The following is a 24,530-nucleotide window of genomic DNA, read 5'->3' as shown; positions in this document are numbered from 1 at the left end:
GCCCACCTTCAATCCACATAACCGTTGAACCCATATGCAGCAGACATACATATGTTATTTTGCGGGTTGGCAGCAAGCCTCCCGGCCTTGCCTCCTCCCCCAAAAATACCTACCACACCACTTTGTTCAAGCGTTGGCAATAAAAGGCCGTTGGATTTTATTGATACAAAACATGGTTATAGGTAAATAATCAATATGGTTGATCATAATAAATCATCCTTTTGGGCACCGGGTACAGAGATGACCCCCCTCTGGCCCGTGCCGCCTTGCCACCACAGGCCAGCCTGCTGCTGACTAACTGCCTAGGCATCCAGGGTCTCCAGGGTGAACTGCACCCATATATTCTCCTGGGAGGGTGAGGTATTTATAAACTCACCCCCTGCCTTCCATGTACTAGATCCTGCAGCCTGCCTCTTACATGCAGTTAGATGGCCTCTCCTTGGTGAGGCCCTGCGGCAAACGAGTCTTGTCTGCACGACCACCGCCTCAATCCACCCCCCGCCCTATCAAAGGCAGTTCGCACCGGGGTACTTGCGCTGGCAAGTGGAGCTGTCAGGGAGCGATAAAGGCCAAGAGGTGCCAAAGACCATGTACACTTCAAAGTGGTCTATAGAGCATGGGTTGTTGTTCCCATGTCTACCTCCAGACCCCGTGTCTCCTGCCAAGCATCCCCCCTCACGCTGGACGGCCCCCTGCAAACCGCATAATGCCACGACATATACACATCATTCATTCACAAACACACCCCTGCATCGAATTCTTTATAACCTACTTCATATTTCTAATGAGAACTTCTTTGCGCTTTGCTAGTCAACCCGTGAAGGTGCTGGTTATCTGCTCTTCGTCTCTGTGAACTTCCGTGACCACTTCGAGGAAACTCGTCAGTTTGCAACCTGTGAACTGCTCCCTGTTCTACAAGAAACTACTGATCCCTGCATCTAACTGTTTGTTCGTCAAGGTAAGGCCATGTACCATAATCATTTTGCGTCCAATTTCTTTTCGTTCAAGACAGTACATGCAAGGAACTAGTCACATGTTCTGAGTTTAGTCAAATTATTTTTCTATTTTTTTAAAGTTATTCAAATACTTATCCGCATGTGAATAACGTGTATAGTTCCAAGAACCAAAACGAACCTTGCATTGAACCCTTTATGTGTCATTTAATTTTTTAACACATTGGTATTCATATAGAATTGTTGATCTTTACTTTTCAGAACTTTCCACAATGCCTGCCTGTTCCATTGGCGGTTGCCCTTCGAAGACCCATAAAAATCTGAAGGTACTACAATGCATGTTTTCCCTAAGACAATAGATCAGATAAGAGAATGGGTCCGATATTGCGGATATCCACCGTCTGAGCTTGAAAGTAGAGTCCTAGAAGTCTTTGCGGACAGGAGGGGTGATCGATACCGCATCTGCAGCAGGCACTTTAGCTCAGACATGTACTCCACATCATTGCTAATAAAGAAGAACACACCGCGAGCGAAGCGAAAATTGCTCTCAACCGCTATTCCCACTCTATTCGTCCACATCCCTCCACTGGTGAGTCAAGTTTACGTATTTATCTCTCGGCCTTGCGGTAGTGTGTAGCATTAGCTAACAATAATTTCCCCATTTATGTATTCACTCAATATGAAGGCGGAAGATTCTCCATCCGTGTCGTTATTGCAGTCATCAGCCACTTCAAGCGCCTATCGGGTAATCTTACTTGGCTATTCTGCCACTGACTTGTTTTAGGCATGTAAATCAATAGTTTTAATTTATCGTGTAATTATTTTACCTAATGGTACACCCTTGTACTCGTCCTCTAGTCTTTGTTTTCAGTTATAATTATTGTTATCCAAAATAATGCAAGTACTGTCTTTCAGGGAGATGCTGAGGAGTCCAACGTATTGACGACAACCGTTGATGTCACTCAGATGCTCGAGGTACGTTTCCGGACAGTTCCATCGATGGAGATCATCAGGTCTTGCATTCTTGTAGCGTGATTGTTACACACAATGTTTCTTTCGTTTTTAGCCATTGATATGTCCTTCTGTCGTCGCCCTCCTATGTGATTTCTTTTTTCAATATTGTGTTCATTACTAATGAAAGTCCTATGTTTCAGGGAGTCGATGGAGCATTAGTCCAAGAAGAAGGGGGAGCATGCAGTTATGGGTCGGCGCAACAGCTTGCCGAAGTGTGCACCGCAGTTACATCGTCCCTTGATGTTCTTATGCATTTCGAGGTATGGATACTGACAGTTCGATCAAGCAAAATCATATGACGTGATTACATCCGCTATACTTCCTTCTTTATTAACGCAAGTACTATGTTTCAGGGAGATGACGGAGCTTCTTCTACAAGAACATCACCCCTAGTAGTTGATGCAGATCTCTGGGTGGTGACACTTCCAACGATCAAGCAAATCGAATCATATTTAGATATCCATTATTTATTTTAGACAACTGATCATTTGTGCAGGTCTATTTAGATGAGCCGTTGACGCCTGCACAAAGTTTATGTTCTTTTTAACAAAATAGAAAACCATACTAATGCAATTACTGTGTTTCAGGGAGTTACTGAAGCATCATCTTCAATAATATCAATGGAAGTCTATGAGGAGCCCGAGGTATGGATCTTGACAGTTCCATCTAACTAGATCAACAATGCGTGAATAATTGTTGTTTGAATGTTCTACACAAAGCGTTCATTCGTGTTTTGCTATTGAGATGTACGTGGGTATTGGTCCCCAAGTACATTTTGTGTTTTCAATATTATTATACATACTAATGAAAGTTCTATGTTCAGGGAGTCGATGGAGCGTCAGTGCGTGATGGATGTGCTTATCATGAAAATATAGTCGTTGCAGCGCAAGAGGAAGTGGAGACATGCACACACGAGTCGGAGCAACAGCGTCCTGATGTTGAAGTTCGAGGCAAGAAAGTTTCAAAGAAAAGAAAGCAAAAGAAGGTTAGTGTCCTGGTCACTATATTATGTTGTTTTTCACTGTTAATAGTTCAATACTGTAAGTTGTGTTTAAAGTGAACATCCCTTTTCCAATCTGTCCTCTAGTTGCGAGTGGGTGTACGAACTAGATCTACACAGACAGTGAAGCGAACGAGAGATGTTGCTTGTCAAACCTTTTGGCAGGGACTTGAGACTGGAGATGCATCGTGCCAATGGGAAGAATATGAAGTGATTGACAACGGAGCTATACCACCACCAGCCATTGATAGTGAATGTCCTCCTGGTAGTTCGGATGCAGTCGGAGATCAATTCACAGAATCCACACCCGCAAAAACTAAGACCGCGAGAAAGTTGAAGAAATTGTTTTATTCACCCATCGCCGGAGAAGGAACAGATGTTGCAATGGAAGAGAATGAAGTGGACGACAATGAAACACCATCAATATCACTGAACATAGCGGAAGACGATATCAGAGATTCTACCTTTCATGTGAGTGACATGTCCTCAACGTTACAGGCCGAACCAGCTGGGATGCAGAGTGACAGTATAAGGAAAGAGGCCAAATTCATTGTATTCGATAGGTGTTTGATTGATATTATTATTCGGATGAAATGTGGGCATTCGGTTGGTGGGGAAGTATGTGGGGAGCCATTGATTAATGTGACTCGTGCAATTCGAGGCACTAACCTTAAAATACATGCCACCTGTACAAAATATCATCCTTTCTCATGGTCTGCACAACCCATGCTGGGGCAACTGCCAGCAGGCAATCTACTTTGTGCAGCGGCTGCACTTTTTAGTGGTTCAAGTTTTAAAAAGTTAAAGTCTTTCTTTCAGTTTGTGGGAATCCATTTCATTGCGAAAACTCAGTTCTACAAATACCAAACCGATTATCTATTTCCAGCCATTAGCGAAGCTTGGAGAATGGAAAAAATGTCTATTGATAGTACATTCGCGGGCAAACGGTTCAGGCTAGCCGGTGATGGACAGTGCGACAGCCCAGGATTTTCAGCCAAGTACTGCACCTACCACTTTCAGGACATGGAAAGTAAGAAAATTATATGAGTTCGGTGGTCGTGCAGGTGTCACAAAGTACATCCTCAGTGGCCATGGAGAAAGTTGGCTTTGTAGCATCATTGCAAGAACTACAATCGCGGGGAATGGTGATCGACCTGATAGCCACGGACAGACACGTTTCAATTGCCAAGACAATGAGAGAAGAGTACAAAAATATAAATCACCAATTTGACGTTTGGCATCTTGCAAAAACAATCAATAAAAAAATGTCGGCTGCAGGTAAAAAAAAAGATATGCAAGGTATTTCACAGTGGTCCAAGTCAATCAGCAACCATCTTTGGTGGAGCTCAAAAACATGTGGAGGGTCGTTGGAAATTCTACTGGAAAAATGGCGGTCAGTAATGCTACACTGTAATAACGTTCACCGCTGGACCACAAACCAACATTTCCACAATTGTGAACATGGCCATTTGTCCACAGAGGAGGCACGGAAGAAGAAGTGGTTGATTCCTTCATCACCCACTCACAAAGCCATTGAAAAGATTGTATTTGATAAAACTATAACAAGAGATTTGAGGGGACTCACGGAATTCTGCCACACAGGAGATTTGGAGGTGTTCCACAATATGTGCCTAAAGTACAGGCCAAAACGATTGCATTTTGGCATGGAGGGCATGATAAATCAGACTCTTCTAGCGGTCTTGGCACATAACCATAATGTTGGCCGTCAACAAAGTAGGACGACCGGAACTTTAGGGACGCTTCGCTACAATAAGGCCTTCACTAAAAGAAGTAAACAATGGGTGATCAAACCAGTGTTTGAGGATATGCAATATGAGTTTATTGAGAGACTTATTGTTGATGTCCTAGATAGGCACATACATGGAGTTGTGAACGAACCTGTGCAGGGGACAACTGCATTGCCACCCAACATTGCCTCTGTTCCATGTCCACCTAAAGCAGAGCTCATTGAGAAATACACATCACGGTTTAAATGATTGTAATTTGATTGTCTGTTCTCTCGAGTCTCCTCATGTCGCAGGCCCATTGAATATGTGTAGCTATGTATTGTGTAAATAAAAGTGATTGCTCAGTGTACATGCAATGTGTCTCTCCACCCTTGTTCATTTGCGCATTAAATTAAACCAAACAGTAATATAAATCATTTTTCAAAAAATATAGAATGTCTCCGTATTTATGGTTCGCTGGGGCTGCAAATGCACGCAGACAAAATGCAAAGATGGAGTGTAAATTTCAAGTCCTGTAAGATGGCCTTACACTGAATGTAGCTAACTAGGAATGTGTGCTCGTTCAAAGTGAAGGTCAGCTGCTTTGATTTTTTGCTCGGGTGCCGGAATGGCCCACGACTCAGTATAAGGTTCTATTGTTATTTGACCTTAACAGGCCGGGACCATCCCGAAAGACTTCTTTTTGGGGGTGTGGGGCAATAACGTAAGAAACGATAATGAATATAATTTCAGAAACGAAAGCCATTTAATGTTTGTTCATTAGAAGAAATAACGTCGGCATAGAAGGAGTGGTATTTCGGGGCTGCCCTACGCACAGACACAATGGAAAATGCAAATATAATGTAAGTAACTCTTTAGATGAGTTCATACCGCAATTTAATTACTATACAGTAGCTTTAAAGACGGGTTAAGTTGTACTTGTTCGTTCTATGTGGCATATTGTTTTGTACCGCGCACTATCTTGAGGAGAACCATCTCCTTTTACGGAAGCACCTCAAAACCTTCCTCTTTGCTTCTGCTTTCTCTCCCCCTCTCCCCTGCTACAACTGGTCCACTGTCGGCGACCACGGTCCTAGGCCCTTCCACTCTCCACCTGCACTGCCTCCCTGTCAACCCCTGCACTGGGGGACTGTCTCAGTATCCTACAGCCCCCCCTTGACGTATAATACCCAGTTGCACTGTCCTAGCTATGAAATAATTTCCCGACCTAATATATAAAATGAATAATTTTAATAAAGATCTGATGGTGAGACTAATTTCATTTTTTATGTTTTTAAAACAGGTACATCCTTCATTATTGTATGTGTCACGAGTACCAGACACCGGCTGATGGCTTTTACAACCGCCAGTTGCTTCTCCGCGTGAACAACGTTACCACCCTGACCATTTTATGGGACGATCGCCAAGTACAAGTATGCCCTTACGCGGTACTAACGGCTAGATGCAACATACAGACCGTTGTGGTGGCCTAGTGCCTCGTTGTTGGAACAGCCATGCGATTATCAGTGCGACCGAAGAGATTATTTTATCGTAAACCAACACCCTGTGTACTGCACACAAACATCGCTTGCCTCAAGACAAACTATTTTGGATCGAGAGCAAAGAAAAATGCAAATCGCTGAATATTCTCTAAACATTTGATGTCCAATAAATGTACTTTGCCAAATGTACAATCTTGCCGTTTGCTTTTAAACCACAGTTTCATATTCCGATTTGTGGCGCGCTGTGTTGTGAGCTGATCTGTGTTGGTTTCCGGGTTCTGTGTGGAGTCGCGTAGAAGACGCCTGGGCGCGTTTGCCTACGCAGCACAGTCACGGATAGAGGCGGGGAATATGAATGTTTTGATAAAGTCTGTTTCAGGGGCGGGGGATTTGATTTAGTGCCGCAAAAGCAGGTGAGCCAGGTCGATGGGGGGAAATGATAGGATTATCAGAAAATGGCGGCTGATTTCGAGTGCGTTAATGGACGAAAAGTCGGGTAAGGTCCATAGGAAAGTTTTCTACGATCTACCGATTTATGCTTAAAAACACATGGCCGAACCGTAGGGACAATAAAAAAAAAGTCCCGGAACTATCCTTTAAAGTCCCATTATTCCCAAAGTACTGGGACGAAGAAGAGGACTGCAGTGGCACAGGACTGCAGATTGCAGCCCTTTAAGAATAATGTAATCTAATAGTCCGCAAAGTATTTTGATTGAAAAACTTCAAGTCTGTATGATCCCCACATTCCAATTTTATGTGTTGGACACAATTATACATAAAAAAATCAAATGGAGTTTCCCATTTCGCAAGTGAAATAACAAAATAAATTAATGCATAACATGATCATTATTAATCAATAACAAAGCAAAAACCACATACCAGTTGAAGCAGGGACGGGTTCAAATGAATGACGATCAAAAAACAAATTGGTGCAAAAGAAAATACGTACAATAAGAGGTCCAAAAGAAATTCACAAATCACCACTTTTACCAACCAAGAATGATCGGGTCTACAGCACTTGTGTGTATGACAAAATGAATTAATGTTTCTAAAGTGAAAAAATAGTGCTGAGCATCATTCAATTGTGATATGGTAGATAGACACTGTGACAGAAAAACAACAAAATCACTGGCAAATGTAGTTCTTTTTAGATTGACTTTCTGGACTTGCATATTTTTATTGAGAACAATGTCATTCATACCAAAACCTTTTGTAAACCAACTGAGGTTAATTCAGTGTTGTTTCCCCAAAGCAGCCATCAAAGGGCCACAATAGACAATATACCCAGCAGGAATTTCAGAGCAAGGATGAATTGCAGCAAAACATCTGATTATGCCAATGAATGTGACATCCTCACACAGAGATTTATGAATAGGGGATACAGAACGAGTACCATTAATAAAGCTGTATCTAAATTTGCAGACACTAATAAGGTTGATTTATTGACGGAACGAGAATCTTCTAAAGTAACACCAACTCACATTTCAATTATCACAAGGTATTGGAAGGATTCTGCAACACTTTACAAATTAGTTAAAAAACAGTGGCATATCTTGCGACTTGACAATGACCTTTTGCCTTTCTTATCAGAAAAACCTAAATTCACATTTCCCAGAGCTGTCACAATTAAACAAAAAGTTAGCCCATCCTTTCTGGACACTGCCGCAGGAGGTCCTTTGGGGGGTTGGCTTAAAACTACCAATGGTTTCTTTAAATGTGGGAATTGCAATCAATGTACATATGCCTATGACAACTGTCAATCTTTCACCGACATGTATGGTACAACTGTTAAAATCAACAGCTTCATCAATTGTAAGTCTTGTTATATTGTTTATGCAATTGTCTGCATGTGCGGTAAACTTTATATCGGCAGCACTATCCGACAATTGAGAATCAGGATCAGGGAACACCTAGCCAGTCTCTGAGTTCCGGAGGCTAAATCACCTTTAGCCCTACACTGGCAAGTGGCACACCAAATGTGCGATAAAACAAGCCTCAGATTTGTGGGTCTAATGCAAGCGAAGGGGAGCAAAAGAGGTGGTATTATTCAACTCCGACTCAGACAGATGGAATCTAAACTCATCTGTTTTTTGAGATTTACTGAAAGGGGCCTTAACACTGATCATGAGATGCATGTGTTTCTTTAAATTACCAGAGCAACATAATTTCATCTCTCCCATAATTGGTGCCACAGGATATGCATTGTCCGTCTTTACTGTTAATACTTATCATAGTATAAGTTGTGGTAACAACTTGATAATTTCCTTTTTCTTATGTAACCCATAACTAGATGCACGAATGGCATATCTGTGGACAATACAGTGGATATTGAACACAATCGCAATTCCGAACCGATATTGGGATGTTTTCTTTTATTCCATTTAGAGAGTGCAACTTTTTCATTAGTTGTCGGTTAAGTGAGGGACTTCATTTCACCAATGTATACACTATTATTATTAACTTCATGTAATTTGAAGAACAATGTTTTGAGATACTTGCCATTGTGAATACTATGTTTAATGGTAAACCGTACTCATTTGAACAAGGGAATGACCACAATGTCACATGATCAGTGTGACTCCTAGTGACATGTGATAAATCACTTGCTGTATAACAAGGAATAAATGCTCAGAGCAGAATAATATTACTCTTGAGCTATCAGGAATTGCCACCTGCTTTGCCTTTGTATTTGACAAATCTGGCTCGAACGAGTATTCGATCCTTTATTGTTACCGTTCCTAAATTCAGCACTGTGCTTCATGAGAAAAGGCTCACTCAATAACTTAGTTTTGTATGTGTGTTAGTTTGGGAGGTTTCACTAAGACCCTTTTCGAGTCGTTTCATCTTTGTTTATACTTATGTCAGACGCGGATTGCGCGTGATGTCATTACGTCATACAAGTCACTTCCGTGACGAAGTGGCCGGTATTTGGGAGCATGTAATGGCGGCTTGAGTTGTTTCTATGACTGATGGCGGGGATTTGGCCCATTTATTAGTGTGTCTTTTACCGATTGACGGGTACGTTTTAATTTTGGTCATGGGAATTATCCCTCAATGGACATGGGGTGTCAAGAACAATGTGACTCTAGTTAATTATTGACACACGGATGATGCGCAAGCCAGATTTTCATAAACCAATACAGGCTTTATTATTCTGAATCCTAGGTATTCTTTGTGGTTGAAGTATGATATGAACAGATTCTATGCCCTCACCTGAATGAGGGGACGGAACTCTACTGAAAGGTATGATTTTACACATAATCCTTGTTTTTTGTACATTCACGCTCAAATAGTTTTGTTGTAATGTATTTGTGTTATTTATTTGTAGTATTAGAACTGGAAAAGACAGTAGCGGTAAGAGTATTTTCCATGACTTTGATTACTTGGTTGGATATGAAGTGGTTTTTTGGTGAGCACGGGTTTTATTCATTTTTTCTTCTCTTCATGCACATATATAGTGCATGATGATACCCAATTTATGTTTTTGTCTGTCAAGTCAGGCACTCCTGGTGGCAATCCCTACTTGGTTGTTTCTGTTTTCCTGTTTTTCTGTTACACAGGGTCTATCTAGCATATCGCAATTGAATGATGCTCAGCACTATTTTTTCACTTTAGAAACATTCATTCATTTTGTCATACACACGAGTGCTGTAGACCCGATCACTCTGGGTTGGTAAAAGTGGTGATTTGTGAATTTCATTTGGACCTCTACTTATTGTACGTATTTTCTTTTGCACCAATTTATGTTTTTTGATAGTCATTCATTTGAACCCGTCCCTGCTACAACTGGAATGTGGGTTTTGATTTGTTATTGATTAATAATGATCATGTTATGCATTAATTTATTTTATATGTTATTTCACTTGCGAAATGGGCAACTCCTTAATTTGATTTTTTATGTATAATTGTGTTCAACACAAAATTGGAATGTGGGGATCATACAGCCTTGAGAACGACCCGTAGGTAGAAACACGTGTCGGCTGTCCAAGCTTTAAATAAATCTTTTTCTAAAGCCAACACATGAGACTTGAAGTTTTTCAATCAAAATACTTTGCGGACTATTATATTACATATAGTGACAACAAGAGCGCGTGGTGCCCACCCACCATAAGAACATTTGTCTATTCAATTTCACCAGCTCCTAGTGGATGAGCTGGAGGGTGTGGTGATTACGCTGCCAGTTATACTGAATTATTTTTTCTGTTTTTCTCTTCTCTATTTGTTGTGCACACATTTAAGGAGTGGTCAATAGCGCACAGCTTTAACTTATCGAATCCACGGCTTTCTAATCTTTACTTTAAGAATAATGACCCACACCTGAGGGAGACTGGGGGGCAATAAAAAGCCCCCTCGGGTGCAGGCCATTAGGAAGGAGAGGAGTAGTAGCAGAAGGTGGAGTAGTTTTGTAAACACCACACAGCAGCAGAAGCAGAGGTTACTGAAGAGCCGAGATGCCAGCACCATTGGGATGTCCCGAGAGGGTCTCCTCTGCTCAGTTGTAGAGGTCGTGCAGCAGAAAACACACCATTTTAGAGCGTTTCAGACTGTCAGACGAGCACTGGTGGCAGGCGAGCACCGAATAGCTGTGGGAGCCAAGAGGGCTCTGAAATTGACAGACGTGGGAAGCAGTGAAGCAGAGGTAACCCTGCAGCGTATGGAAACTGAAGCAGATGTGCTGGAGGCAGCGAGTTAAACGGACATGCATGCCAGACCCGGCGAGTTCACGGTTACATTGTGACCACGGAGCGCTCCTTAAGTCGAGTGATTTGAATCCCAGAAATGTGATACACAAAGAAACTCCAAAGAAGAGGCTTTTAGAATATCGACCCAATGTAAAGGAAGTTGTTAATACTGTTGAAGACCGAGCCGATTTAAAAGGGAGCAGGCAGAGCAAATATTTTAGAATCAAACCAGAAAGGTGATTAGAACATAGCAGGTTATATAAAAAGTGAACCACACAAAAGGACAAAAAACAGTAAAATAAGACCTACAATTGCCAAAGCCCAAAGAGAATAATATCAAGGCGATTTATGAACAACCAGTATTGCACAGGCCAAAATAAGGCACTTCAGAATGTCATTGTTTGGCAAGACTGTTGCCCATATGTAAAGGAAGTCATAAGCGAAGATGGCTTAAACCTATATTGCCAAAGTAGTGTGAAAGGGAAACAGAATCATTATCAGCATTTGGTTAGTGCAGAAGGGGAAAAACAGAGTGACAGGAAGACTGCCATTCTGATAGAAGACATTCAGGAGGAGTGGAGCATAACCTGTATTGCATGGGGCAATCACAAACATGTACCAAAGGACAGCAAAGTGTTTGTTCTCCCAGTAATATGTTGAATTTTTAGTTGTGAAGCAGAAGTGAAAACAAGAGTGGCAGGAAGGCTGACCTTCTGCCAAATGATATTCAGGTGGAGTGGAACATTGCCTTTCACACTACAGGTTATCGCCTATGTCAAATTCTATATTTGCGATATTGTGAAGCAAGAGATCTTGCTAAATTTGTGGACGTGAAGTGGGCAGTTACCACAGTACATGTAGTTAGTAGTTGTTCTGGCCTGGCAGTAGAGTACACCAGAACGGAAATCTTTTTAGTAGCAGGCCTGGCAGATGAGTAAACCAGGTGGAAGGCAATTGAAGTACTGTGGTGTGGTTACAATTCCTGAGAAGCAGTTAAAGAACCACTAAAGTGTTTTGTGGAATAATAAGGAAGCAGCCTCAAAAAGTATCATCACTGAAGTAAGTGTTGTAAAGTGGTTTATATAAGAAGGTGCAGAAATATCCTGAGAAAGACAATTTTGTTGAAACTAATGAAGTACAAAACTCTTTGCTGATGAAAAGAAGTGTTTCAAGACCTTTGTTGAACATTTGTGAGTTAGTGGTTGAATTCAAGTTGGAAATTTGGCTCATCAACGTGAAACTTTTTGTTGTAAGACAGGATTTCCTTAGCGTCTTGGAACTGTTGAAAAAAAAATCCTGCTTTAATCTGAGGAAGGGGAATTCACCCAGATTAGAAGCTATTATGATGTGATTTTAACTATTGTATTTGTTGTCTATGATCTGCAATATATAACCTTATTGACTTGGTATTGGTATAAATGTGAGGGACATAGACCTTTTGTTAGAGTGTTACCTTTAGTTTATTTTGGGCAGGGCAATTATGAGGGTATGGATAGTGAGATGTTTATCCAACCTTTTGAGTTAGTAAAATGGTATTGAAAAGCCTTCATAAATTTGTCCGCCTCACATTTCTGACCCCTTTCAGTTCTTGGACTAGGGGAACTAAGTAGTCTCAATCCCTTCTTGAGGATCCAGCAGTCCTGAGCCTTCGGAAGTGTCCATGGACAACCCAGTGGACTGACCAGCTCTCTCATGGGCTGCCTCACCAGAAGTGAAGCCATTCTGCGTTTGCACTTGGAACTTTGGTGGTCTCTAGCTTGTGGAAGAAGCCGCCTTCCCTCTGAATTTCAGCATCACTGCATCAAGGGATTCTGTTCAAAAGCTTCAACCGTGACTGGAATGGCGCCTGCCATCTTCAGTGTGCGGTGGCCATTGCTGGAATTCTTCTTCCACTGTCCTGAAGAGGCCTGCATCAGTTAATCTTGCATTTCTTCATCACCAGGGGTTGCATCGTGCATATGGACGTCACCAGAAGAATTCTTGGACCCGCAGCTCATGGGCACCTCTCACAGAACCAGCAGCGTGAAATCCAAACTCAGGCGACCCCCCCAGTCGACCCACCAAGTCATATGGGAAAATCAGGGTGGTAAGTAAATGAAAAGCATTTGCCCCCCACTGCCCTCCATAGAACACTGAGAAACAGTCTCTTTGTATCCTAACATTCCATTCCACTGCCTTTTGGTTGTCGAACTTGGGTACTACCATCTGAAAGATAAAGAACACATACTTGCCCAGTAACGTTGCAGCATCTCTTCTTCTGAACCATCACCAACACAATTAACTTACCTGCTGCAGATACATTCTGGTGAGAAGCATTATGGCTCGTGACTTTTGGGCACAAGGCCCCATTCCTTTTAGGGATTGGACTGCTTAAGTTAGGGAAAAATCCCTTGTGTCCTGGTTCCATCTCTACTTCATCAGCTTACTTACCTCCTGTGCTGAATTGAGTCCCTGGATTCATTTTAAAATCATATTGTGAATTTATATGTTTATTATTGAGTATTGTGCGATAGTATCACCTGTTTATTTTTTCAGCGTGTGTTTAAGGCTTACAATAAATATTTGAATTTGTATACATTCCTGTCTAAATAGAATTAGTGGGTGCTTCACTGTGTGGACTCCTCTCCCCACTCCTCCTCTCCTGAGAATAGCCTTGACTGCTCTCCGCGTTTAGCTTGATAGGTTTTAGCCAACTTCTGAGTTCCCTGTTCACTATAACGGATGGTCTCCTAAAATCTGGCCACCAGGCCAGATTCTACAAATCAAGTTTAACACCTGGAATGGGAAATCCAACCACCCCAGGACAGGAAGAAGGTCAAAAGACAAGATGGCCAAAAGGCATGAGAAAAAGTCTTGGCAAGGCCATTTTACAGAATATGGTGCTCTACATGACGTTAAGCAATAAAATGCAAAGGTGCACATGACTACAAAATAAAAACACTGTAAAAAAAAAAAAAACAGTGTTGGCAGCCACCAGCCCATCCTGGACACATCATGCAAGTAACCACAAAGTAGCTAAAAAAATTAAAGTTAGAGACACAGAGTGTCCCTACCGCACTTCACAGAAGGTGATGTGTGCAGGAAAAAAACCTATAACTTTACAATGGAGAACACAGTTCTCCTGCACTGATAGCCATAGGGACTGATCAGTGCCCCCAAAACAGATGAGCTTAGCTAGGGAAGGTGAGCAAAGAGGCTCCATCACTGAGCAGCTGACCAGAGTTAACATTTTGAGGGTGCCCTAATAGCTGTGCTGGGTTCACCCGAGTCCAGGACTACAGGTATCAAGAGCAATTCTTCAGTCGATGACTGAAGCCAAAGAGTTAAAGCATGAGCGATGACAAATGGATGCCGGAAGACTGGTGCTGGGACACCCACTGCCCAAGTCATCTAACGCAACACAAAGCTCTGTTCTGAATTGTGACCATCCACAATGCCTGCCTTGAACTGGTGTTACGAGTTCAGAGTCCTGCATCACAGAGTTTGTTCTTTTAGAGCTCTGACTAGGCGTTGGTCTTTAGTTGACACATGGCATCCGAAGTGGGGACTTCTCTGGTTACTTGCATCTCACACAGCCTGGTGCTGTGAAATGCACAGGGCATCCTCCTTTTCAGCTCTGAACATCGCTGCTCTCCATCACAAAGTTCTGCTGGAACCCACATCTCTGGTTGCTGAGCGGTCTTGCCTGCAGGCCCTCTGCGGGTCACTCCAACTAGTCAACACTGCTGTGGCATCCTGTGGATCCTCCAATGACGCTGGAGCACAAGCAGAAGTTCTTCATGGTCTTCATGTTCTTCACCCTAGTCCAGCCCAGTTATCTTTGCAACCATTCGGTCACTAATTGAGGTCATCTGAAAGAGACACTGCACCCACGAACTGTGAAACTCCCAACACGAGACCAAATGATGAAAGCAGTTATCTCGATTGGCCCAAACCTACCTGGAGTCATTGTTTTGTCTGATCAGGTTACAAAGGCTGATTTACACACCTGATTGGAAGTGGCCCACGTTAACTTTGCTAAACCTCTTGACTGCGGTGACCGTTGCCTTGCCTTTGGTGGTAGAACCTAGGCATAGGTATCCTGTCTGGGGTCCCCCAAGATGACATGGATTGGTAGACGTCCTTTTACTTTTCAAGAAACTTAGCTTTAAAAATCATACAACTTGGGTTACTGATTCTAGCATCATTTATTGTACTGTATTCGTTATTTATAGAGCGCCCTTTCCCACTTGTCTGGCCTCAATGCGATTTGTGGTTGGAACGCTCTCAGTGACCGCAGTACATGTGCAGGAGGTTTTAAGTTTAAATTAAAGATGCTTGTATGCATTTTTGCCAGGTTAGGACTTGGGTGGGCTGGCTAGGCTCCAGAGTAAGCAGCCCGGGGGTCAGGCACATGGGTGGGTGCTGTTGGAGGTTTAGGATAGAGATCTAGTGCTGAAGATTAAATGTATGCCACGCTAGACTGAATCTTTTTTTGGTTGGTTGTCGCTGTATACCAATGGCAGAGGTGTTGAGGCACATCAGGGGTTTCACTGTGGACTGCTATGCGTGCTGCTAGACCGGAATAGCATAGTCATAGCTGCATTATAGGGTGCATGGATGGGTGGCCGTGCATGTGGCCTGTGTCCACAGATTTGGTGTAAGGGATACGTACCATAGGCTTGGCTGGAATTCAACTGCAGTGTTTTTTTCTTGGTCCAGTGTGATTGGCTGCTCTCGCCATTTGTGGTCTCCCTGGAATGAAAGTCGGAGCAGTGGGGGAGGGGCCCAGATGGATGACAGGGCGGGGGGTGAGGGGATGACAATAGATGTTATGGTGTGCTTCTATGAATGCTGTCGAAACCCGTGAGTATTGGTGGATAGGAGTGCTGTGTTTGAGGAGGATGATAGTTTGCTACTGTGCGCACGCTGCTGGCATCCGTGGGGTGTTGGCAGATGTTGTGGTGTATGGGTCAGCGTCTCTGTGCGCCTATCGAGAGAGTAGAGTAGGGGAGGTTTTCAAGGGGGGGGGGGCTACGTTATGAGGGCCTTTCTGAAAGCCAGGTGGTTGTCAATATTGCTAATGTGAAGGGGTAGGGAGTTCCAGATAGGCGCTTGGATGGAGAAAGAGGATCCGCCGAGTCTGAAGGAGTTGTAATGTGGACTACTATGAGAGATGCTGTACCAGATCTGAGAGTCCTTGACGGGTGGTAGCAGGTCTTGAAGAAATTCCGGCCCTGTGTTGTGGATGGCCCAGTGGGTGATGCATAGCTTTAAAAGGTAGTGTGTCGGCGAATAGGGAGCCAATGGACTCTAAAAGTAGGGTTGATGTGTTCTCGGGGAGGTAGGTAATTAGCAGGTGGGCTGCAGCGTTTTGGATTCTTTGCAGTTTCCTTAGCTGAAAGGCTGGTGTGCCTAGGTAAAGGCAGTGTGCGTAGTCTAAGCGGTAGAGGATGATGGCGGAGAAACCACAAGCCTAGGTGAGATGAGGAAGATACGCCTTATGCATAGGTGGAAGAAACAGGTTCTGGAAACTGAGTTGACTTGTTGGGAGAGGGATAAGTCTGTGTTCTGTGTGCATCCAAGGTTTTTCACAGAGGTGGGGGTTGCCAGTGGGGGGAGAGGGGCGGATCTACGGAATTGCGGCAAGGCAATCAGTTGGAGGAGGAGCGCTGTTTTCACGCAGACTAGGATTTCAGTTTTCCCAGGATGAGGTGGTTGGTCGTCATCCAGTTGTCAATATCTGAGAGGCATGACAGATCTGGATGGTCCGGGCCTGGCGATTTGGGGAATTTAAGGATGATCTGCGTGTCGTCTGCGTAGTTGTAGCGGGTAAGATTGTGGGAGCGGATGAGTGTGGGCAGAGAGTTTAGATAGATGTTGGAGAGCAGTGGAGATGGGGATTGTGGGACCCCTTTTGTTACTTGTCGTGAGGTGGAGGTGAACAGGTGGAGGAGCAGGATTAGAGATGAAAGAGGAGATCCAAGAGCGGGCTGTTCTTTGATTGCTAATGAGTATAGCCTGTCTAGGAGGACATGATATGATTATATGATACATGATGTGGCATAACGCGCCTGTACACAAGTGTTTCTAGGCGTCACAAGACAAGGAGGGGGAAACAAAGAGGACAAAATAACCATCTTAATAGGCCTTGTGTCATTCAGATCCCCTAAGTGCGGGGAGGGTGGAAGGGGAGAAGTGCCAGGGGGAAGGGGCAGAGGGAAGTGGAGTTAACTCACAAGTGCAGCCAGCGGTTGGCTCATAAGTGGAGAGAGAAGGGATTGGAGGGTTGCAGATACAGACCCTTAAGGGCTGGGCAGCCCGGAGGCAGTAGGAGGGCAACAGGACATGCAGGAGCCTCGGCCAGAATTCAAAGGGTGACCAGTGCATGGAGCAGTCGGGTGCATCAGCAGGGGAGAGAAAGCGGAAGCGAAAAGGAAGGTCTTGAGTTGCTACCGGAACTGGTTCTGCTCAAGTTTGAGAGAGGCAGGGAGGCTGTTCCAGAGGGAGGCCCCAGCCAAGGAGATGGCTCTGCCCCAACTCTCTGCTTGCTGAAGCATCTGACCCTCAGAGTTGTAGGTGGATGAGCGGAGAGCTCGAGAAGGAAGATGTTTTGGAAGGCAGAGCGGTCCTAGGCCCCAGAAAGTCTTGTGGATCATACAAAGGGTCTTGAAGTTGATGTTTGAAGCCACAGGGAGCCAGTGAAGAGATTTGATCCCTGGGCTTGAGACCAAGGACAAGTCTTGCAGTGCTGTTCTGTATAAGTTATAAAGGTCGAAGAGTAGAGGCAGGAAGATTTAGAAAGAGGCTGTTGCAATAGTACAGCCTAGAGAGGACAAGATCTCTGTAGACAGTGTGCTTCAGGGGGAAAGTGAAAAACGGAAGACTACCTCTGAGGAGGTGCAGCTGATAGTTTGACTTCTTAGAGACATCGGAGATGTGAGGCGAGAGTGTGGAGTCAAAGATGACACCAAGGTTCTTAGCCTCACTGGAAGAAGCAAGAAGAGGGCGCGGGGAGGGAGAGAGGAAAGGAGGGAGCGGGTGTCCCAATGAGGAGGATCTCAGTCTTACTGGCATTAAGGCAGAGATCATTGGTGGCACTCAATTCCAGAATTGAGGCCAGTCTGGTATGAGAGGTGGATGAGGGGAGCCTGAAAGAGAGCTGGGTGCCATTCAGATAGCATTGAAAATTGGAGCAGAAAGTAGCAATGCAGTGGGCAAGAGGTGCCAGGTAGTGGTTGAAGAGCCAAGGAAAGAGGTTAGACCCCTGGGGAACACCACACGTAGAGAGATAGTTAGAAGAGAGTAAAGACCCCAGTTAGACCTGAGAGGGTCGGTGAGAAAGGAGGTCAACCAGGTCAGGGCCTGATCAGTAATACCAAGGTTGTCGCAGAGACAATTGAGCAGGATGGGATGGTTGACTGGGCCAAAGGCAGAGGATAGATAGAGGAGAATGAAGACAGAAGGGAGATTGGAGTCGAGGTTGGAGAGAAAGTCTTCACAGCTGTTCAGCAGAGCAGTTTCCATGCTTCTGCCAGCTCTGAAGCCAGACGGGTGGTCATGGAGCCAACCAGCATATTCAGTAAGTAGATTAGGTTGGGAGATGACCAGCAGGACGGCGTGATCGATGGCGGCAGAGAGGTCAAGGAGTAGTACAGCGCCTTCTGCATCAGCTGTGCTTTTTAGGCCATCCCAGATGGACGCTAGGGAGGTTTCTGTTCCTCTGAGCAGTCTGAAGCCAGATTGCGCAGGGTCCAGGAGGTTGTTGCATGGACGAGATGCCACCGTAAAGGATGGGAAGAAGGTAAGTTGCATGCGGTGCACATTTATTGATGAAATAGTACACATACTGCAAATTGTAAATAACGGATGCTTAAAGTCATGTGCCAAGTATTCCAAGTTACCTACATAGGTTGAAAATGAAGCAGGACCAGTGTACATAATACCAAAAAAGAATGCACCAACATGCTTCAGGATTAAAGGCCTGGCTCTAGTTGGAGAAAATAAAGGATGCAAGCAGACGCTTGAAGTACCAGGAATGAATTGAGGAACTGCCGTGCTAATGGATCACTACTGGACTGTGGATCCAAGGCTTATATGCAGCTGCCTACAAATTAGGGAGGAACATGCTCTTTGGTGATCATACATGTTCCTGCATTGGCGATTCCCCAAAGTGATATCATATTGAAGATTTTCCAAAAATTGATGCACACCAGAGGAAGGAGATCTCTTAGCCTCATTCGACAAAAGAGGGAGAACTATTTCTCAGAAAAATCAATAATGCCCATCATGACTTTCGAGATGAACATACATTGTTCAACAGAACAGAATTGATATTTACAGCTATATTCATGCCACAAATTCAGACTGCAATAAACGTCCAGTGGTTACAGATCGTTAGGTGTGAGCTGCTACAAACAATCAACACCACAATAAAAGGATTTAATGCGCTCAAAAGAAGGCCCTCAGACTCATGACCCTCCAGAACAGGTATGTTCTAGACTTAATTACAGGAATTGAAGGCAGCGTGTGGGGCCAAGATCAGGCGTGCCTGCTGTACATTCATACGTGCCCATGATGGAGAAAATGGAACCCTGACCGAAGCAATAACTATGCAGCCAAGCCTGCATATGAAAACTTGGATGAAGTAGTTAAGACTGAGGATGAAGGCTGGGTTTCGTCCCAGTTTTCATGGGTTCCAACTTGGCAGGCAAATGAGACAATATGGCATTTATAACGCGCCTATACACAAATGTTTCAAGGCGCGAAAACTGCCACCATCAAACTACTTGGAGCAATCCTAGTGTATGTATTGCGGGCATTCTGCCTTATGAATATTCATTGAACAATGCAAGTAGACTGCAAAGAAAGAAATTGGAATGCAGATAATGATCAATATAAATGCTGTGGATGAGAAGCACACACAGACCAAAAACACTACCCGTGCGTCACGACCCACATCCAGAAACCCCCCTGGCAAGCCCATGGGCCAGGAGGGGTCTTGGCTCGGGTCTCCAACAAACTTAAGCATCCTTTGCCTAGGCCCTCTTGGGGCCAGGCTCATACTTAATAAAGACTTGTGTTTAGGGAACTACTTTATTTCAAGTGCCAGCCAACATGGAGGCATCCACATAGCTTGGCTCCTTGGAACCAAGCTATGCGGTATAGTGTTTTGGGTGCGGTAGCCTAGGAACTACTTTACCTGGACTACTTTCTTGAAGCTATTTAAACCACAACCGACTTGGATAACACGCTTCGCGTTACTTTGCAATCCTGCAACGTGACGCTCATCGTGTTTAGCTGTACCTCTGAAGAACAACATCTGTAAAGAGACAAAAGGACATCATTAACAGCAGCAGCTTACCTGTAATTTCATCGTTAGCTGCCCACAGCTCCTGCGAACAGCATCCTAGGATCAGCGCGTCTCCTGGAACGGCAGATCTGCAAAAAAGGAAGAAACAAGACATTAGACACTTTTGCAACATAACGAATAGTGCCGAAAAGCTTACCTCTCAAGTCGCCCATCGACCAGCATCGTCTCGGGATTTCGTACACCGGGTGAGCACTGCAATCTATGGGAAAGAAAAGACAACAGGTTAGCAAAGGCAAGGCATCATAGCGCTGCGCATAGCACCTACTTACCGCATCAAGGCGCTCTTAATACGCCATCATTTACCGGCGAGACCCAATTCAGCCAATGCATCATATTGGACTCCCGCGCACCTAAGGAAGAGAACAAGACATTATTTAAACCAAGAAAGGCATGCAAGAACAACAACAATATACAACAGCAATAAGACCTACCTGAAAGACTCAAAGCGGGCCGGCATCAGTGAAGTAATTAGATCGCATTTGCCCACAAAGGACAATGTGCCCCTGCCAAGAGGGCAGGCCGGAGCGCACATCTGAATTAACAACAAGGTGAAGAGAGATCCAGAGGGTCTGCGGGCATACTTGGTGTGGGGGGGTGCTTACCCCAGTTGCCTAGTCTTGAACATTGCCCACCTGTATTCCAGGCAGAACTTCCCCGCTGGTCACACCTGGGAACCACAGAGAAGGATACCAGAGTCCCTACGGCTGGGTGGCATCCTCGTGGATACCAGGTGAGCGTGACACCATGAGCACCCGAGAGAATGTACTCTAGCAGCCCAAGGAACAAAGTTCAGTTACCCTAAGGATCCTAAGAACTATGTAGGGTGTCGGGCGTTCTATCAATCAACTGGAGAGTGCTGCCACATGACCTGGAGCATGGATGAACACAAAGAATGCAGGTGAACCGAGGGTGGTGACAGATACAGATCCCAAAGACAACATTCTGTGGAAGAATGAAGATAATTGAGGAAGAGGAGGTGGTAAAGGACTCGACCAGAGGGGGTTGGGGGTAATGTAGAGGAGCAGAGGTGTATGTGCCTGATATACTGCGCCCCTCCCCACCTCAGTCATACTTGATGTATAAAAGGAAGACACTGTGCATGACACCAGGTATCATACCAATACTTCATTGAGTGTATGAGACACGTTATGCATTCAGACAACCGTATCGAATGTAGCCTCGTACTAAGACTTGCAGGCACCACTGAATATCGAGGAGTTGTAAAGAATCTGACCGGTGCAAAGTGATGTCATAAGGAAAAGATACAATGATGCACTGAAACAATAAGAATATTTAAGAATGAAGATGCAACTGAAGACACAAGAGTAAACATATGTACAAATAAGTAACCATATGGAATTGCTCTTTTATAAAGGCGATTCCTACCGGGGACCAGTTTCTAAGCAGGAGCCCAGGATTAGAATCTGTGTTGCTATGCGTGGTCGTGCTTCCAAAACAAACGCATTGCCTCTGAGCTATCTTCCCGGCAAAGAAAGATGGACGCCGGCTCTCAAGGACAGTAAGCAAAGAGTTCGAAGGAGACCAGAGCTGCAGAGCTGACAGAGGCTGGAAATGCAAATTCATGCATGAACAAAGAATAGCTGCTTGCCATAGATCAAGGATGCCACAGCGAGATGCTACTGAAGGGTGCAAGGGGAGGTAACCAGGATAAGCAAAGCCTGCAGGACATATTTCTCTTATATTAAGTAAATGAGCGAACATTTGCAAGTGCGAAGTATTATATTGTTCTTCATATTACAATTATAATTGTTCTTGTTACGCGCTTAATACCAGAGATCAGTTTATAAGCGCAGGACCGGGATTCAAACCTATCTTGCGCTGTCTAGCTTCCAAGACAAACGTGTTGCCCCTGCGCTATCTCCCTCACCAATTTTATTGACAAAGGGAACAAGTCTGTGTGAGGTAGAGCAACCAAGTCTCCAGAGGCCAAGAGAAGTAATGACACCCAGCTAATTGAATTAAATAGCACTAAATAAAAGGTCTAAAAAGGACAAAATCGTAGTCTCTTCGCACACGATTCAGACCTCAAAAACAAGGCCTATTCATTAAGCTCCAGATGAAGATAGTGGTGTACCCGCACTCCCTTAAAAGTCTCAGACAAAAGAACAGTCTGCAAGGTCAACTACAAAGAACAGGCCTTGGCCGAAGGCTTGGCTGATGAGCAATGGTGGTCTAATTGAGTAAGTGGGTAGTAGTCTGACGTTCTCTGCACCAGAGTTTTGTTTTGCTTACGTGCTGCTAATGAGCAGAGTGTCCAAGGTTGGGAGAGTATGGCAACCTATCATGAGGGCCTATGCAACAATGAGCATTCAATGTTGCATGAGCCAATCCGCTACTGTTATAATCTGTACTATACATAGTTAGACGGAAGAGGCTTGCCTATCAGAGACGAGCAGCCAATAAAGTAACTAATTTATAGACATGTTCCCCTAATCCGTAAAGCCAACGCACTCTGAGGTATAAATCCTTGTGTAAGCAATCTGCACTGTGTGGACTACAAACCGTTCGCCAGATTGCCGTACTTTGTTGAACTGATAATAAAGTAGTACTTTGCCATATTATTTGAGGCTGTCCGGTCATTTGGGTCCAAGACTGTTTATTATGGTAATACCATTCTGTGTGGTTTATAGTCATATAATCGAATGTCAAAATTCATAATATCGAGAAAAAAAATGTCAAACAAAGAAGTAGAATTTTTTTTAATTACGTTTTTTATCCGAAATGGGGGGTTCCCCTCCAACCCCCCCCCCCTTTAATTTTTTTTTTTGTTTTACCCATTTTTTTATTCCGGGACCCCCAAAAAAAAATTCGACTTTTTTCGACATTGTTTGAGATTATGACTTTCGACATTATTAATGGTATACTTTTCAGAATGGCAGTAAGCAATTCACAAGTAAATAAGAACTAACACTTTGTAACTTCTTTTATTTCTGCGATACAGTTACAGCACTAACACATTAGCAAATAAGTACTTTGCAACACTTGTCATAATTTCTAGCAGAGGCATTATACTTTGGAAGTCCTTCCCTATTCTAAGGCATGTGTGATCTCAGAGGCAGAAGGGGGACACTGGTGGTCCAGTGGCCAACAGGCAGGTCAGGATAGGCACAGGTGCAGGAAAGTCAAGCGTTCCAGAGGATTTGTCATTCAACAAGAAAGTATTGACTTTAGAGTTAATAAAAAGTATTCAGGGACTTCGTAGAAGGCTCCCTAGATGCATTCCAGCATTGGGCCTGGGCGAATGTTAACGGTGAACTCCCCCACGAATCACCACCCTAGTCACATAGGAGCAAAACAAGACTAAGTTTTACCCTCAGCCGCACAGTACCTAAGCAGTGAAGAACAGCTTGCTGACATAAGCTTTCACGATGCAGCAGCACAGGACACAGGCTCAGGCTCAGGATTCTTGGTCATGGTGACGAAAGAACGGACAATAGATGGTAACTTGCTGCAGACAGAAAAGGCTTGCAACAACGGATTCTTCAGCGCTTCTCGCGGCTTTGATTTTGGCACCCTTTTCCAGGTACCAGATGAAGGACAGTCGTCGCCAATTGAATTCAGCTTTGTTAGGACAGTTTTTCTTAAGTTAAAACAATTCAACTGAGACGGTCTCACTCTTTGTAAAAGGCTGTTCCACCTGAGTATATGGTAGCGTAGACAGAGGAGCCAGGCTTATCAAAGGAGGGAGAGAGGGCTGTAGGAAAGTACATAGAACCTGCAGTATACCAAGGATTCAATAGAAACACTGACAACCAGAAGTATTATATAAAATTAAGGTTTATTATAAATACCAGTAGGCCAAGTTTAGTCTTGGGGTAAGTACCGGTCATAGAGTCAAACACATTTATAAAAACACACCACAATGCTTCAAGGTAAAAAGATCAAAGCATAAAACCTTCTTCAGAATATCAAACAGTAATTCTAGGGAAGTCAGACGTTACCTTATACATTTAGTATAGGCCACACCTATTCATGGGGAGTACAGACCGTACGTTACATTTAGATTACTTTGAGTAATACAAAGGTAGTATCCCCTGTCAAGTATGCAGTGACACCCAGCAAAGAAATCACATAATCAATCAACCCCGTTACCTGGATACGTTTCTGAATAGTGGAACACAGATTCAAGGAACAGTATATACCTCTAACTACTTTTTGTGATAGCAGAATTAAACTAGGTAAGACCTGCTGGTTTAATATTCAATTACAGTTGCTTTTCAGCTCAGTGGAACACAGTCTAAGATAAGCAGGAACTCTTTACACTCATTTAGGATTGCAC

At 43.9% G+C, this 24,530-nt stretch overlaps 1 protein-coding gene across 3 annotated transcripts in view; it reads right to left on the bottom strand.

The window, feature by feature from the left end:
- TULP3 (TUB like protein 3) overlaps nucleotides 1-24,530 on the bottom strand; it is a 1,058,170-nt gene that overhangs the window by 324,654 nt on the left and 708,986 nt on the right. The window lies entirely within an intron of this gene.

The sequence above is a fragment of the Ambystoma mexicanum genome, chromosome 12 (assembly GCF_040938575.1).
Source record: "Ambystoma mexicanum isolate Mex_15411 chromosome 12, UKY_AmexF1_1, whole genome shotgun sequence".
Lineage (NCBI taxonomy): Eukaryota > Metazoa > Chordata > Amphibia > Caudata > Ambystomatidae > Ambystoma > Ambystoma mexicanum.
Note: the sequence above shows the minus strand (reverse complement) of the source record. Positions and strands in the feature narration are given on the sequence as shown.